Raw genomic sequence first — 18,440 nt, 5'->3', positions numbered from 1 at the left:
TTTTTTTTGTTAAACTTAACTACAGTTGAATTACTTTTATATTGTAGACAAGTGCAAAATAAATTCGGTTAAGTATGAACCATTACTACAATCATTGAGTACCTAATAAAATCATTACATGTATGATTTTATCTTTTTTATCCTATATTGTCACTACCTAAAAGTGGTAGATGTCCCTACAAACTGAGACAGATAGCTCTCTATGCTCCAATTGCCTAAATCTGTTCTACGCTTCTACTACTGTTATTTTTGAAAATTGTTAAGTTGGCAAGCATGCGCATCGTGGTTAAAGTCTTATATATATGATAGAGAAAATAACATATTATCGGCACCGTAGTATTGGGGGATTCTGTCTCATTCCAACTGGCCATATAGGAGTATTACATATATGAAAAATTTTGCTAAGCCGTTAATAATATAAACAATTTCGTATGGAAATTGCAGGGTATCCCTTCTTTAATGTATAACTATTTGTATCCAATAAACTTTATTATTTTTATAAATTTCAAATAAAGAACTATTTTTAAATAAGTTTATTATATATTTGTTTTTTTACAAGATAGCCCTGGAGAAGTCGGCTGAAATGTGCCCGCTTTTATTAAAAATCGCATTCTATATATTTGATTTTGTGAGCTATATTCTATAGAGTAATTCTGGTATGGAATGCTTGCTAAACTTTTTACCTTTTGTTCATATATTTTGTGTGGTGAAAAAGTGTACACAAAAGAATGATATATAAAGAATTTTATTCTTTTTATAACCCCAAAATTATTATTTTAACACAAAGTTAGTAAGGAGTTTTTTTACTTATACAAAATGGTGTATTATTAAAGGCATGGAAAAATTCGAATTTTTTTTTTGTCTGTTGAATGATGACTTTTTTATTTCAAAAACATTTTGGAAAATAAGAAGTCATTTCATTATCCGGGATATAGAGGTGGAGCTTAATTTTTATAACAGAAACAATATTTTCAAATCGTTACACATATCCTGCATCAAGTATTATGTTTTTGTTCTAATTAAACAAGAGAATGGTATATACACGATTAAATATGTTGAAAAAATAACGAGCCGGTGAAGATAGCTCCTATTACTATTCGTTCAACGATTTTGTCTAGCTTGAAACTGCCTAATTGTAACACGAAAAGTGTATCGTTTTAATATATAATCACAAATATTATTTCTCGAATGTGGCTAGTCAAAAAGACATTACTTTTATCAAGTTGTTTGAGTTCAAAAAAGAAAACACACGAACCTAGTCACCTATAAAAAACAAAAACATAGAAGAACATCTTATTATTAATACGACCGAAGTTAAAAGCGAAATTATACTCATTAAGAGTTGTTATTTTTTCATGAAAAGTCAGTGTGGTATTAACAATTAACCCGCAAATATTTATATATAACGTCGTTATAAACAACCCGACGATATATTCATTCAATGGTTCACACACATACAATACCATCTAAAAAACAAAAGTAATCTAGACAATTCTAAAAGAAAATAAACAATATCGTTTTCTATTACTTAAACAAAGATAGAAAACATATACAAGTAAAATATATGCAATAGAACATACATGACAGTTCTAGAATTTGATAGACTGTACGGTAACAATTGATTGTAACTATATAAACAGCGCAGAGTGCACGATACCGTCATTACAATACTTGAAGTTAACTACAGAATGAGTCAAGTTTTATCATTTATCAGAATAGCATTAAAATAAAAGTATTGTGAACTATATGGTATTAGTATGTAGTAAAAAAACTATGCTACAGTTCTTTAGATTTTAAATAATCGACGACTGAGTTGTGTGTTTAGCTATTCGTTTAAAAAAAAAAAATTTTGCAAAACCGAACTGTATTAATCAATCCTACAAAAAAAAAAAAAAACTATTAATTGGTTAGAGGATTCTGAGATATTCAATAATATCCAATTTTCAAAGAAAACAAAATATCAAAAGAAAATAATTTATAAGATAGTTATGTGTTGACAATATTATCAATTTATAAACGAATTAAAAGTAAATCAAATCAAATATTTAAGTTATTTTGTGGTAGATATATAATATAGTCGATAGACTAACTATATCGAATTTATATATACGTGGGAAGATGAAGTGAGTATCATCGTTTCAAAAGAAAGTTTGTACAAATAAAATAAATTATTCATAACAACCATTACACTTAAATATATATAGGGTCTTTCAATAAAAGTAGCATTTTCAAATTATTTATAAATTATCCACATCGTATTCACTGTTTTAATTAATTTAAAGAAAATATCCTAATACAAAGATAATATCAATGGACAAGCAAAATTTACAAAATTTTAAAAACCTTCGACAAATTTTTCGGGTTCGGAACCCTAAACTCGCACTTGAAACATACTTAAAACACTCTCCATCTCCATTTCAAATGAAACAATTACAATCAAAATCCGTTCATTTATTTAGGAGCTTCGATACCACAGACAGAAAGATAGACACACACACACACATAGCGGACAAACTTATAACACTCCTTTTTTTAGTGCGGGGATTAATAAATAGAATGAAAGTAGCTAGGTAAATCAGGACCATTTATTCATTACGGAAATCACAAAAAATTCGTCACGGTCGTGATTACCAAATATTTTGTACACAACAAAACTGCAATTTTTAAGATTCAAATAAAGCATAATTTACTTTATTACGTTGAGTTTTTGATTCAAATTTTCAAGTATCCTTTTTATTGGAGCAGCCTCTATATACATAGAAAATAAGCTTACACTAAAATACAAATAAAATATATAAAAACAAAAGCATTTATATATTGTAACAAACGGAGTCTAAAATTAGAAGTATTACATAAAGTCTGGTCCGAAATATTAATACCCGGCAGCTTTGATTCAAAATATTCCTATCCTTATTCCTTATGAAATCTAAATATGAAGTAGAAAATTCCCGGGAAAATTCCACATTTAAGATTTCAAAGTTGTTCTCAGCTCTAGCTCAGGGAGTGTAGATGGGACGGCAATTTTGCAAAAGTTTATAGCTTAAAAAAATTGAATAAGTATTTTTTTGTTTAGCAAATCAATGTGTTATTTTCGATGCCTCGAACCGTTTCGAGAACTTCTGAACACTTGGTATATATTGAAATCATGAAATACTTCCTGCATTCTTTTTAGTATTACTTATTCTTTTACATTCTTATACTATATTTTTGTGAAAGGTGTACATTTTGAACAACACTTCATTCTACAATATCGCTTGCCCATGGGACAGATAAATATCAGAAGACAGTTTGAATGAAGATATATTATATTAAGATATAAGTGTATATAATATATATATAAAACGAAAAGCAAAAGGAATAAATGAATGTTCTTGAAAGAATATAATAATATCTTTTGATCTAACTAGAAAATGAATTGTTGCTTCCATTTATATAGTATTATTTGTGTGTTTCGCTGCGCGTCTTATTATCTATCTATGAGAGAGATAGAGAAAAATTCCTTACCTAAGGTACATAATACGAATACCTCGTATCTTTGTCGAATTATCATTTTTCTATACGCAGAGAATTCAGAAAGTATTGAATATATCTTTTTCGGAAATTTTTATGATCCTTTTTATCTGCCATTTGTAGTATTGCAAAAAGAATGAACAAGTGAAAACAAACAATTGGCTGAGTTTATTGTTGAAATACCATGTATAGATAATGCTGATTACGTAATCGTGTGTTTTTTTACGTCATGTAAGTAAAGAAATAAGATAGCCAATATAAGTCACATAAACATACATGTCACACACACATATCTGATATTCCCATATAAAACACAATAGACTATCTTCTAGACTTTCTGTATTTTATCGAAGTGCTTAAAGGTGTAAAAAATGCAATTTACAAACACAAAATCTACGATTTTAATGTAAATTTTTAAAATTAAATAGGTTTTATAGCGACCTCTCATTTTCAAATGAGCATAAGTATTCTGAAACAAGTGTATTCATTTTTCTAATAAATATAAAATAAATAAATCGTTTTGCAAATTTTCCATAATATTTTATGCAAATTAAATTCTAATTTATAACTTGTACAATATGTAAAACTATTTATACCTTCTTGAATAAAATTTGAATGTTATTAACAGTAGCAATGCTGTCAGTAAATGTTTGCAAATAAACTAATTTTCTCATATTATAATAGCGTTTCTCTTTTCATGGAAATTTACGAATTATCGTAATGTTTTTATCCTGTTTAGCAGAAAAACCATAGAATCATAGAAATCGAATATTTATATTATTCTTGGAAATAATTTATTTTAAATGTTTCATTGGAATACTTTCATAATTTCCTAATATCAAAACTATTAAATGTGTAAAAAAAAATTGTGTCCTATTTGTTGCGTATAGAGTGAATTAAGCGCCGCTTGGGAAATTATTCAATTCAATTCCAAGCAATCATTTCATTGTTTATGTAATAACATTGCCTATAGTATTAAATAAATAATATATATTATTTGAGAATATAGGCAATATTATTCTATTAATGATACAATATGTTTCCACGCGCGACGCTAACTTCAATATTCAAAGAATAATGTCCGCAATCTACACTAATAATATAAAGAGAAAATGTTTTATTTTTTGTTTGTTTGTAATGGATAAACTCGAAAAATATTGGACAGATTATTTCATCAATATAAAGCTACATTGTCAGCGAGTAACATGGTCTATATTTTATTTAAAAGGCTCCTCACCAACAAATTATAATCTTTGAAATTGAGAACAAAGAAGGGTCATTATTGCGGGAAAAGGAAATGAAGACTCTAACGCAGTAGTCTTTCTTTTTAAAGTTGAAATTTCCCGATCTGGAAACTGCTGCTAGTTGGACAATACAACATGATATACGGTGCATATCATGCTGAAATACGCTACAAGTTTTTGCAATGGATGTACTAATATCGAGGTAACACTTCGTTAGTTTTCGCTCTTTATTAAGAGATTTTGTAATTAATATCAGTAAAATTTTTTTAAATGTTGAAAGTAAAAGTTTTTTCGATGTTCCCATATTTTGATTCCTATCTTTATTGTTTAAAAAAAATATACAATTTCACTCAATTTTAGACAGTTGCAAACTTCTTGCCATTTATTTTCCTGTATAAATTAGTATGAATGACTTTCTTGGCAAAAGAAAAGAAAAGTGGCAATTTTCATAAATTTGACACTGTAGTCACGGTTAAAAAACCATTTCCTTTATTCTCAAACTTAACTTTATTAACCCTCTAAATGGCAGACAAAAGATCATTACAATTTCATTATGAGCTCAAGGTCTATAAATTTTATTTAGAAAACAGTATGGCGTGTTATTTTTATGATAGAAGAAAAAATTTTTAAGAAAATGACTTGAATTTTATGTTTTTATTTCGTATTTTGTATTATTTTTACGATAATAAATTGAATGTTTTATTTATTTAATTTTCTTATTTTGAAAATGAGAGTAGATGTTATTTGCGTAAGTCACATATGTTTTGTTTCACAAAAAAGGCATAAAATCAATACATAAACTTAAAATTTTTATTTTTTATTGAAAAAAGGTGTCTCTTTTTCTTTAAAAAAATTAATATTAGTCTTACAAGAAAAATTCCTAATATTCCTGTTTTTAACAAAAAAATAAGTCAACAAATTAAGTGCAAATTAAAAATATTCCCCCAGGCTCAACAGTTTCCTTGCCAGTATAATTAATTATGGAAGCTAGACCATAAAGTTTTTTTAGTCCAAAAATTTACAAATAATAGGCATAGTTGCAAAATTTACTAAGCCCCTGTTGTTAATCAAAAAACCTGTCGCAACTACATATTTTAATATTACATTTCAAGAGCAATTTCGTTTAATGAGCGATTAAAATATCGTTCCCAAAAAAGTACTTAATTGAATGATATTTTAAATGAAACTAAATATTTCAATCTTAATTAATCTCACAGATTTGCAATTTTATATGTAATTGAGCTTGGTTAGGAGGAACACTTTTTTTTCAACGTTTTTTGGTTGACAAACGTTTATATCAGAAAAAGTTTTTGGCGAGGTAATTTCAAGCGGATTGCAATCAATAATGGTCAGTATCCACTGACAAATAAAGTGAATAAACTTTTCATGAGCACCCAACACTTTTCTTTCTAAAGTTCGAAGTATTATGAGTTGCAATAACATCATATCACAAAAAAAAAAAAAAAAAAAACGTTATGAACGATACATAACACCTCCATATACGTTTAAAAGAATTGAAGCAACGATATCTTAAAAATCTTATGTGTTCAGATTCATAAGGTGTAACGTCATAACGTTAATTAATAATTTTATACAGTGTATACTATTCAATTAACATTATTACGTCACTACGATGTTTTACGAACATTTTTTTCATCGGGCGTTTTCGTTTCTCCTTTTGAAAAGTTCTTTCAAAACTGTCTGTAACTTTAAAATTATCATGAAAAATAAAAACAGTTTTGTTATAAAACTCATTTGCGATTCTCCAAGAAAAAAGAAAAAACAATTTTAACAGCCTAAATAATTAACTCACCCTAGACACAAGAGCTCATTTGTTTAAAATTCAAGCAATATGCTATGGTTATTCGCTCACAAATTTTTCCGAAAATAATACGAATACTCTTTACCAGTCTTCTTGTGAACTTAGTTGAACGATTTAAACGAAATTATTTCATGAATTAAGCTCTAGGCATACTATCTTTTAGCTCTAGACATACTATCAGTCTTAAAAATGCATCTTTTAAAAATTGAGCTAGCTTCCTTTTTCTACGGTAGACTTTCAGCAATATATGGCATCATAGTTATTCAAACAACATTCATCAAATGCCTTAATACTAAAATTTAAAATGTGCTTGAGATGTTTTAAGGGAAATTTGAAAAAAGGGAATTTTGGTCAAGTGTTGCAAATGGATACAAAGCAAGAATTATTGAGTGAATTACCTTTATAGCGGTTTTTAAAGAGAAAAAACTTTAAATTAATATTCTTTTCGAGTTCATTCACTGTAAAAAAATTTATCCTTTGTACAGAGGTTAAAAACAAAGTTTCGATGTATCATCTGTTAGTAACACACTATATGTATCAGAATGTTATTCCCGTCAACAAACAATATTTTGTATACCTTGTTCGTATCGCCTCGACGACAACAAAATTCTTTAAACTATAAGTTACTGTATCTGTAAGATACCGTCGTCCATCGATTTATTATTTTCCATATCGAAAACTAAAGACAGATATACATCTATCTATTGCTGTCTTCGAAGTTTATCTATATTACACTTTACAATATTATACATAAATGAGAAAACTGTAAAATACATATTGGCAGACATGGGATACATATTATATAACTATGTGGGTCCAGAAGCTAGATGTCATTATTTGTACAGGTAGTAAAGAATGCACATTTTTATTCCCTCTTGTTCATTATTTAGTATAAAATAGCCTATAGTATGCCAGAGAAAATACTGCACTCCCCAGTAATGCTCATGAAAATCCTCACGATATATCGAGGGAAAAATGAGAAAAATTGCGAATCATGCGTAAGAAAAATTGCCAATCGAAATGCCTTGTGAAAAACAAATTCTTTTAAAAACACATACATGTATTGTGAGTGTTGTTGGTTAATTAGTATCCAAATCCATTCAAAAATGTGCGCAAAAAATTTGCTTATATATTCCCAAGAAAAATAAAATCTGAACAACTTTGACCCTACTACTTAGAATTCGGCTTCAGAATTTTTCTAATACATGGCCGTTTTCGAAATATTTTTACCTAAAAAAAGAAATTTCGATTCGAGATTCGAACTATATAATTCATAACACCACTATATAATTATTTTATCATTTAAAAGTAGGAAGCCATCCTTTTTCTTCCCTCTTCCTTTAGAATACTTTTTGAATCTTTCCGATATCCCTTTTGCTCTTCAAGAAATCATATATTTATTATAGTTGAAATACATACATTATTACTACTATAATAAAAATTTAGGTATAATTAATAAATTTTTCTTAGATAATACCTGTCTATTCTACTTTAAAACTCGGAAAATTTCAAAATGGCTTTTGAAAAAAGAAAAATGAATGATATTTTCTGATGACGTAAATTTGTTTGTGTAGAAAAATTATTCACCGATGAAACATGACTTAAGGGTCTCAAAAACGTGACGTACTGAACCAATTTTGCGCTCAAATTCGTATTCGACACACCCAAATACTACGTCTTCACATCAACTTCAAAAGCGCATATACTGGATCTAGGACTAATTCATATTATATAACTATTTCATATATTATTTAGAAGATTATTTAGAACGCCACTTTTATTATCGATTTAGTGTGGTAATAGATGACCATCCTTTGAGAATTTGCTAAACCAATTGAGTGGTAGTTTTGCTGTCATATATTCATATTTATATGATCATAATCTATAAATTTTATTATTAATTTTTGTTTTATTAACAGCTAACTGAAAATGTTTCTACGTATAATATATAATTCCTTACTTCAATAATAAATTTGGTGTAAAGTACGTGAAAAAAAATTTATGACATTAGAAGAGTTCATCAAAAATAAAAATTAAAACACTTTATGAGTTTGTAATTGCTAACAAAATTTGGAATTGGCTTTGATTTGGAAATTTTTTGACAGCATAACAGCATAAGAAAACAAGTCAAGTCGCTCGACCGTTTAGGGGTTTCGATGCCACTGAGAAACACACAGACGCACAAATAAACACTTTAAGCTTATAACACTATTTCTAAAATCAATATCAAAGTGATGGTCAAGAACATCAGATGAGATGAAAATGATATTTAGAGAGCTACCATTTTTGGGACAAATTTTTGGAAATATTTTAATTGAAATGAAAATATTTGAGTTGACTTTGTTCTTTTGAATTATTGTTTTGAACTACGTAATTACTTTACCATTTCACTTTTCGAATTGCATTGAGCCAGGTTTATTTGACCATTCATTTCCATAGTAATCATTTATATGTTAAAATTATGTGTCTTGCCTTTTCCAAACTGAATCGATTTTGAAGATCATCAGCAATTTTTTAGGTTTTTCGAGTACGGAAACCTAAGCTCGAAACATAGCTAGAACCCTCCCCGTTTAATTACCTTTCAAATGAAACTAAAAAAGTTAAAAAGGTTCATCCGTTCAGGCGCTACGATGCCACAGGGGAGTTTAATTGACCCGCGATACCAAACACGATTATAATAGAACTATACTATCTGATGTATAGTTTCATTATTTATTTAACGATAAAATCAATGATTTAAAATAATTGAATATCTAATGATTCCCAGCAATCCTCTATAATTGTTATTATTTTTATGATATATCGACGTATTCCCGATATATATAGATATATCCATAATATATTTGAAATATCATCATCGTAACAATGTTGTCAGAAACAAATGAAAAATATGTCAATAAAATATTCGGCAGTGTAACAGATGCCACCTTTTGTTGTGATACACATATAACACAGACAACAAATAAAATATATATACTGTGACTAACTACTGGTGCCTTTGTGTAGATATATAATGTGATTTGTGACACAGATGACACCTATCATTCGTGAACATGATGCATTGTGTCACAACTGTTTTAGGTTAAGTTCATAAAATAATCATTTAAGAGTCCAATACAATATTGTGACAACAACCAAAATATTGGTCATCTATTTTAATTATACAAGATGATTCATCACTACCATTGAACAGATAGATATATAGAGAGTCCCATAAAATGATGAGCGAGACCAAGATCAAGATCAAGACCATAGTTATCTTGATCTTCGTATTGGTATTCACGATTGTATCTTAGTACTCGTCTTGCATTATTGATTTTTTGCTTGGTTTTAGGGTTTCAAAATATAGTCTTTTACTTGCAGAATTGAGTCTTGGTCATGCAAAAATAATCTCTTGGTCTTGGTCTTGGTCTTGTCCACATATATATTATTTATATTAAATGTTGAGAACAGGTAATCGAAGTCTGTCACCCGAACTGTGTTATACCCACAGTTTGTTACCCTATCCTAACTGAATTTTAAAAACTAATTTCAACAATAAGTTTGGTAAAAGTCTTGTTATGAGTCTTGGTCTTGCGTAAATAAAGTCTTGTAGAGTTAGGCCTCGTTTTGCAGAATTTTGTACATTTTGCATTAGTCCCATAACACCCACTATCTGACAGTTCGGTGTTAAAGACTTTGTTAACTATCTTTTTTAATTGGAAGAGTTTCTCGGCTAATGTGAGTAAAATAAAAATGCTTTTAACAGGCAAAGTAGAGTAAAATAATGTATTATAGGTACTAGAATATATCATGGGGTCATTTTTTTTGATAATTTATAACGACTTATCATCTAATAAAGTTTTTTTTACAAAGATAGATCGCAAGATGGTTACGAATCAGTAGGCCTCATTTTCTTGCTACTATTTTTTGACTATATTAAGAGAAATTTGGCTAGTTAATTTGCGAGTAAAACACTCTGGAATGAATTGCATGAATTGTATCTTAAAATCATTAACGGATTGGCTAAAAACTTGCAATCTTGCAAGTGACAAAAAATTATAACAAAGACGTGATTTTGTAAGAAAATATCGTTTTCCAAGTACGATGATGAAAATCATTTCTTTTCAATTTGTAAATACTAATGAAAATATTAAAAATATGTCTGATATGGATGGAATAATATGTCGTTAAATTTGATATAAGCATTATGTATGTATCTATGTTATAAACTCGACAACTATCCAGAACTGTAGAAGATGTAAACTTGTAATGTAGCAAAACTAAGAGCAGAGGCATTCAAAATATTGAGAAAAACCACAACTTAAAAAAGCTTTTGTTATTTAACTTCCAAATTATTGAATTTTATTTTTGATAAATTGTAGTGTTTTAAAGTAAACATATCTAAGAACGGTCTTCATTAAATTACCTTTTTCCTTCAAGCCTTTTCCAAACGGTGCCGATTTTGAATATCATCGCCAACTTTTAAATTTTTCCAAATATGGAACTTCAAACTCGCACATTGGAACATAGATAAGAACAATCTTCATTAAATTGCCTTTCAAACGAAAAAAAAAAAAATCAAAATCGATTCATTCGTTTAGGCGCTACGATGTCACAGACAGACACACAAACATAGCGTTCAAACTTATAACACCCTTTTTTTTTAGTTCGGGGGTTTAAAACAGATATCTAGCAGAAATTTGTATGGCGTACTCAGCACATAAATGGTAAGTTTAGTTCGTAATTCCAAAGGAAACAGTGATTTCTTCGTGTGGTAGCCTAATATGTAAGCTATCTGGAATAAATACAAGTTTCAATATTTTCCAAAATCTATGTATAATGCCAACAATATTGGTAAGGTGTATGATTTAAGTATTTATATGGTTGTAAAATATTTGATTAAATTTCCTAACCTTATATATATAAAATTACACATACAAACATTTATCCACATTATATAAAATAGTTAAATAATGTGTTTGTTGTTTGTTATTACATGTTTGTTGGTACCTACACAACCTATTCTAGATTCTTGGTACCTAGGTTTAGGTTAAAATAAATATAGATTTAATAGTTTTTGTTACAAAAATAAAATTTAATATAATAATAAAAACAGTTAACATGTTATTAAAACTGAGCTGCTATATAATAGGGTGTCCCCAACGAAATACAAAAACTTTTAGTGTGTAGGCCTTGGATGTCTATAAAAGAAATGGGACTGTTTGTGGATTGGGTATTGGCCAAAATAGATGCTATTGCGAGGTTTTGTAGATCGTAACATCCTGATGAAAACGTTTTTGAGTTGACGTTGAATGTGAATAATCACTGATTAAAAGTAGGTATATTGCAATTAAACGCCTATATGATCGTTACCCCGCTGAAACTCTGGTTCGGTATGCCTTATTTCACAAATATGAGAGAATTTGACTTAGACTATTCGAGACGACTTTTCGAATTGACTATATATTTGTTAAAAACGTTTTTCTCTAAATTGCATCTGTTTCTATACCTACCAATGTTGACCTACTAGATATATTTACTATTACACTTGCTCACACGTTTCGTTGGACATAGCTCTGAAAACAAATGCTATCCCTTAAGGTTACCCCTATTACGGTAAGCCACCCCCCTCTTCATAACATCAGTATTATCTGCATCACTTTTAAAAAAGAAACATTATTTCACTGGGTTCGATCGCAGTGTAGTCAAAATAAACTTTAAAAAAACCAGTCTAGATCCCTCGATCGTTGGCCTCATAAGCTAGCCATATAAGGTATTTACATATGTATAGTATGATTTATAAGAGGTAGAAATTGTGAGAAAATGTCATTTTAGCATCACATCTTCAGAGGAAAAGTATGATAATAGTCAAAACTAAATTGAATACTGCTCTTAACTTTTTAACAAGTGGAATTAGGATAAAATTGGAGGGCATTTTTCGCTTGAAATTTTTCAAAGAATAGACTCACTCCTATGGCTTGCGTATATGTTTGTGGGGGGACACCCAGTATAAAGTGTTTTTACCTACCTTATAATAGTAATAATACAATAATATTTAATATAAGAAAATAGTATAGGAATTATTATTGTTTGTTATGAATAATAAAATATTGTTATTATTATAGTAACCCATTGTTATTGTGTTATTGTTATTGTTATACGAAATTTATGATCATTAAAAACTTATGCAATATGAGGATTTGAATATCTTGAAAATATTGTTTTATAGATTATGTACTAGTGAACACCCTGCTGAGAAAGTACCTATGTACGAAAATAAAAAAACCATTCAAATTATGCGGAGGTAAATTGAAAACGAGATATCGAGTTGAAGTTTACAGATCGTGTTCAGGGCATAAAAACTGCGTTTAAGTTAATAAATGAGCAGTTCATAATATTGGTCAATTGGGTTTGTAGAATTCAACTTGGAAACTGGAAGAAGCAGAATGAAAGTTGAAAAAAAAATCCCTTGTGTTTCTATTTTCTCCAAGACTATAAAATATATAGAGTTGAAAATTTGTAAGCAAAGCCAGTATGAGCGACACATTTCTAATTTCCAATTGTCTTGGAATATGACCAAAATAGATCCAAAATAGTTTATCATTATCTAGCATAGATTTCTAGCTTTCATTATCACCTTACGATTGGCCGATAAATTATATACAATTCGAATTTCAAAGATTTTAATTATTATTTATTACCGCCAGTGTTCGATTCCTGGTACTGTATGTGTATTTTTTTCAATTCTCTTCAATTAAGATTTACTCGGCAAATATTGTTTGCCATTGGTGTAATGTTTGCCAAGAGTTTGATACTCAAACCAACATTTCTAACACGGTTCATAATTAAAATCTGTCTTAGGTAATAAGTAATCATGCCTGAATTATTAGGCTTAATTGTGAGCAACAGGTTATAGCAATATTAATACTAAATTTATATGGCTTATTTTATATGGTATTGCAAGATGCGAAAAGATATATAGATTCGCAATATTTGCTCATTGGCAAAAAATGTTGTCATAAAAAATTATCAAATTTCCACAGACAAGTTCGGAGTAATTATTAAGCATTTTCTAAGCATTAGTATTTTTTTTAACTTTTTGGCCATGATTGCCACCATCTATGAATATGAGCCTACTTTCAACTATGTTTACTAGGATAGGTAAACTAATAAAAAAGTACTATATCGATGCTTAGATGTGATAATTTTCGCATTTAAATTTTTTCCCCGTTTAAATCATTAAAAAACTACTCTCAGTTAATTATTATTAAGGTATTAAATTATTCATAAAAATTTGTTACAATAAAATGAATTCTTTTTAGTATACCTTACTTGAATGTGAAAAAACAAAAAGACTATATTATACAGATAGAATAAAATTACAATAATTCTATCACTAAAACTTTTGACTTTTAAGTGAAAACTTTCACATCATAACACTTCATGAAACTATTATTTTGTTTTAACTTTTCTTCATGAATATTCAAATTAATCGACAAAGATAAGAATAGTGTATGTGTAATAATACAAAAATATATTCTAAAGAAATTGAAAATTTAATACCATTGCGGTTAAATCTTTTAAATATATCATTTTAAAATACATGTACAATTTAAAACTTTTTATTGTGCAAAGCACATATTTTAAATCATTTACAAGCATAAATGTATTCAATGGAAAATATTTTTGTTTTGATGTACGGGAAAATTATTTTTCTGTATCCTCTATAGCTCAAAATACGTTCTTTTTGGCCGCATTTGACTCTAGGAAGACCGACAATTGTGGCTTGCTAAAGCTTATAAAGCCAAAGCGTGCTCTTATTTTTATGTAATTTAATAATAATCAATATAATACATAATTTTAATATTAAATGAAAATATGTTATGAACTCTACGTCTGAATGAACTCTACATTTCATATTTCATACAGTGTGCAGGCCCTATTTTACCGTGTAAGGATATAAATTTTCCAAAAACGACAGGAGACTTCATAAGACATCCTATATAAATGAATCAAAAGTCCCTTTGCTATCGAACTTAGTTCTTATTTCTAGTTTAGTTTTAGATATTTATGGTTTTTCTTAACAATTATTGATTTAAAAGTTCTCGTCAAGCTTGATGTAGTCGGCTAATATAGGTCAATTCACACGCTAATATAGATCAGGTATTCATTCCGGCAATTACAAAAAAATTATAATACTTTTTAAAGGCTGTAAACGACACTCGTATGATATTTCGTCACTTGTATATAAGTTATGGACAATGGAATGGGTCACTTTACATGTTGAAAGTGAAACAACGGCTTCTGTTGTCTACAATCCTTTGGTGGAAAATTCAAATAATCATCGAGTAAGTCATAACAATAAAATTTTATTCCACTAATGAACACGAATTTTTCAACAAATGTCAATGAAATCAATCACCAAAAAGTATGGAACTTGAAAAGTAACGCATGTGTGCTAGTCACTTATAACATGAATTGTACATGATTTCTTTTCTAAGTTTTCGATAATCAAATATTCAAAACACGTAATCGTGTGTCATGAAAGAACTGTATATGTTGTTTGAGGAACAAACCTACAATAATCTAATCTGATGAAGAGAGAAAATTGTTGAAATAAAAATGAGAATGAAACTTTACGATTGGGGATGTGGTTGTACTGTTCTGTACAAATGTAGCAAGCAGCAATGCTTCCACCTTGTTAGCAGAGAGTATATTGGCGTAGTTAAGAAAAAAAATTTTGGTAAAACTTTTTTTTCATGTAAAGATATAAAGAATTGGAAAGCTTGTTTTTGATCAATTCATCTAAACTTCTGCTTCGGAAGTCTTCTTCTACTCCGAAAACCTCCTGTGCCCTTTTTGGAAGTGTTTTGTACACATAATTTCTGTTCTTTAGTTGAATCTTTTCCAAATTTAGTTGTTTTTTAACATAGTTAGCTGATTTCGTGATATCGAATTTTTGAAAACAAAAGAAACCAATTTTCTTCTGACTTTACAAAGTTAACAATACAAAGGTTGAAATGACTATATTTCATACGTTGCACGTAATTGATGAATCGACCTCGGTTTTAGTAATGCATCATCATGGGTGACTCAAATGGCAACATTTTCACCCATGTTTAGAATTCAACCTAGGTATTATTAATTATGTATGTGCTAAAGTCTAAGACTCGGAAAGCTGTGCTGCTTCTGAGTTCGCCAAAGAAAACTGCAGAAAACATTAAAAAACACAATATTTTGCCTCTCTCTTATCCATTTAACTTCGAAGAAATTGATTGCTCCGTTGATTAGAACTAAGCAGCCACACTGCATAGGCTGAAGCCCATTAGGATCCTATACCGGATTATTCAACAGATGATACAAGTGTTTTGTTTAGAATTTTGTTCCCTGAACCAGGAACTTCTGTGGCCTAGATTAGATAATTCTTAAACAATATTATAAGAAATACTGAACCGAAAAGTTTTTCTAACGTATTTCTCCATTAAACCCTGTACTATCGACACACATAAATTGAGTTTTAGGTAAGTTATATTCTGTTTGTAACCATTCAACTGCGTAATGACGCCATTTTCTTCACACAATGATAAGTTTTTTTTATATATATAGATATGTTGTGTATTTCGAGGTATGTGTACTGATCGCTTTTCATTTTATATGTTAAAATTTGTAATTTGAATGGATTTGTTGTCGAGGTTTCTTTTTTATTCCGTTAAAAGTTGAATCGAAAAATTTATTATTAAGAAAATCGAATCAAATGTTAGACGTACAGTAAGGATTGTTTTCACTATTGAATCACTTTAATTTTAGTTTTTTTCATACAATCAATTGAAACATATCTAAGAACAATCTCCATTAAATTTCCTTTTTCCTTAAAGCCTTTTCCAAGCTGAGCCGATTTGAAGATCATTGGGTTTTTTAGTTTTTACGGGTACGAAACCCTAAACTCGTACTTGATGTAGCTTGATATAACACTCTTCATTAACGCACCCTTCAAACGGAATCAAAAAAATCAAAATCGGTTCATCCGCTTAGGCGCTACGATGCCATAGGCAGACAGACATACAGACACACAGGCAGACACACACACAAAGCGGTCAGACTTATAACACTCCTTTTTTTAAGTTCGGGGGTTAAAAACTAACAAAATTTAAAATATATAGGGTGTGTATAACCGTCAACACCACAAATATTTCGAATTTAACAATTTTCGAGAACAACAACTCCTATTTGGAAAAATCATTTTCCCGCAACTATCGGTAGGATTTGAGCCTGCTTATGACTACCATATTTTTAGGATAGATTTAAAGATATTGTTCTTATTTTAAAAATTGATATTATCCAAATATGTATAATAAAAACATTTAGTTTTCGCCTTTTCTATTACACTTTACCTGTATTTTTGTTATTGATATCTACCTAAAAAATTTTGCATAATATTCAGAAAATTTTACGGTTATATTTATATTTATTTTGTAGAGTATGTAAAATTTTATTTGGCACATAAATTAAACTAATATAAGTTTTTTTAAATGTATCAAAGGCAAAATATACCCCATTTAACATATAATTTTAAATGAGTTTTATATTTAGATTGTCTACAATGAATGTAAACATGAATTGCAAAGATTTATACGATTTAAGGTACAAATGACAGTCGTAATGTAACAATTACGTTAGTATTTTTGTTGTTTTCATTAAATTGAACATAAATTTTCTATACATAAATCGTCCACTATATAATGCTGAGAAAGTTAGATCACCTTAGCTTCACACAAAAGCAAATCTGGCCTAATCCTTTTAATGAACTAAACCGGATACTATTTTTATGATAATTGAATATAGTGCTGCGATTTGGTTGCAATTATGATGGGCTTTCACCATAAAGAGAAGTAATGAAAGATTCGAAGGCATGTCCAAAACTTCAGCCTGTACACTTTGAAAAAGTCAATGTGAATATTTTCATACGTTAAAAATCCCTAATTAACCTTGAATTTAAAAGAAATTGAGGTTTGTTCGACACAAAGAGAATAGTTGACGAACATGTACTCTTAAATTGATCTGATATTGACAAGCAATTTAATCTTCATGATCAACTACAGTTGATAAATGATAACAAATGAGGTATACTTCAAAATGAATAAGTTATCTCAATATCCAGGTCCAATCGATCAGGTTGAATCGATCAGCAGCAGCCACAGTTTATAAAGTTCAATTCAGATCTTTTTTTTATTGAGATCACTTTTTGACGAAATATTCGGTAATAAGACAAAAATGAAGCACACAGTAAATGAAATGGAATGTTCAAATAAAAATAAATTGGAGAAAATCAATTTTTCTTAATTTTTTTCAGGAAATCCATTTCAATTCTATACTCGATTGCCATTCATAGTTACTACACTACCTCTCTTCCTCAAAATATTATCAATATAAGGTTATATAGATTTTTTAGTAGGTAATCCTTATATTTCATTAAATATATCGAATTATAAAAGCATACAATACACAAAAAATATATAGAAAAGCAAGAAAAGTTTTACAAGATAATTCAATTATTGACTCCTATAGCTATATTTATGTCGTACGTTTAGAATTGAAACCTACCACACTCTACTCTATACAATTTTTGTGGGGGAAGCTAGGTGAATTTGTACTTATCATGCAATGAAATTTATGTATATATAACTAAAGAATTGCTATGGTTTTGTCATTATATTAAAAGAATTTACAATTGTGTTGTTCAAATTCATGAATAAATACAAATTTTCTTAAAAGTTAACATTATACCATATTGGCACAATAGATAGACGTACGACCTCCTTCCAAACGAGTCGGATTTCATATCTCTGGTAATTGCTTGCTATTGTATCTTTCCAAAAATATAG

The sequence above is a fragment of the Chrysoperla carnea genome, chromosome 5 (genome assembly GCF_905475395.1).
Source record: "Chrysoperla carnea chromosome 5, inChrCarn1.1, whole genome shotgun sequence".
Classification (NCBI taxonomy): Eukaryota; Metazoa; Arthropoda; class Insecta; order Neuroptera; family Chrysopidae; genus Chrysoperla; species Chrysoperla carnea.
Note: the sequence above shows the minus strand (reverse complement) of the source record.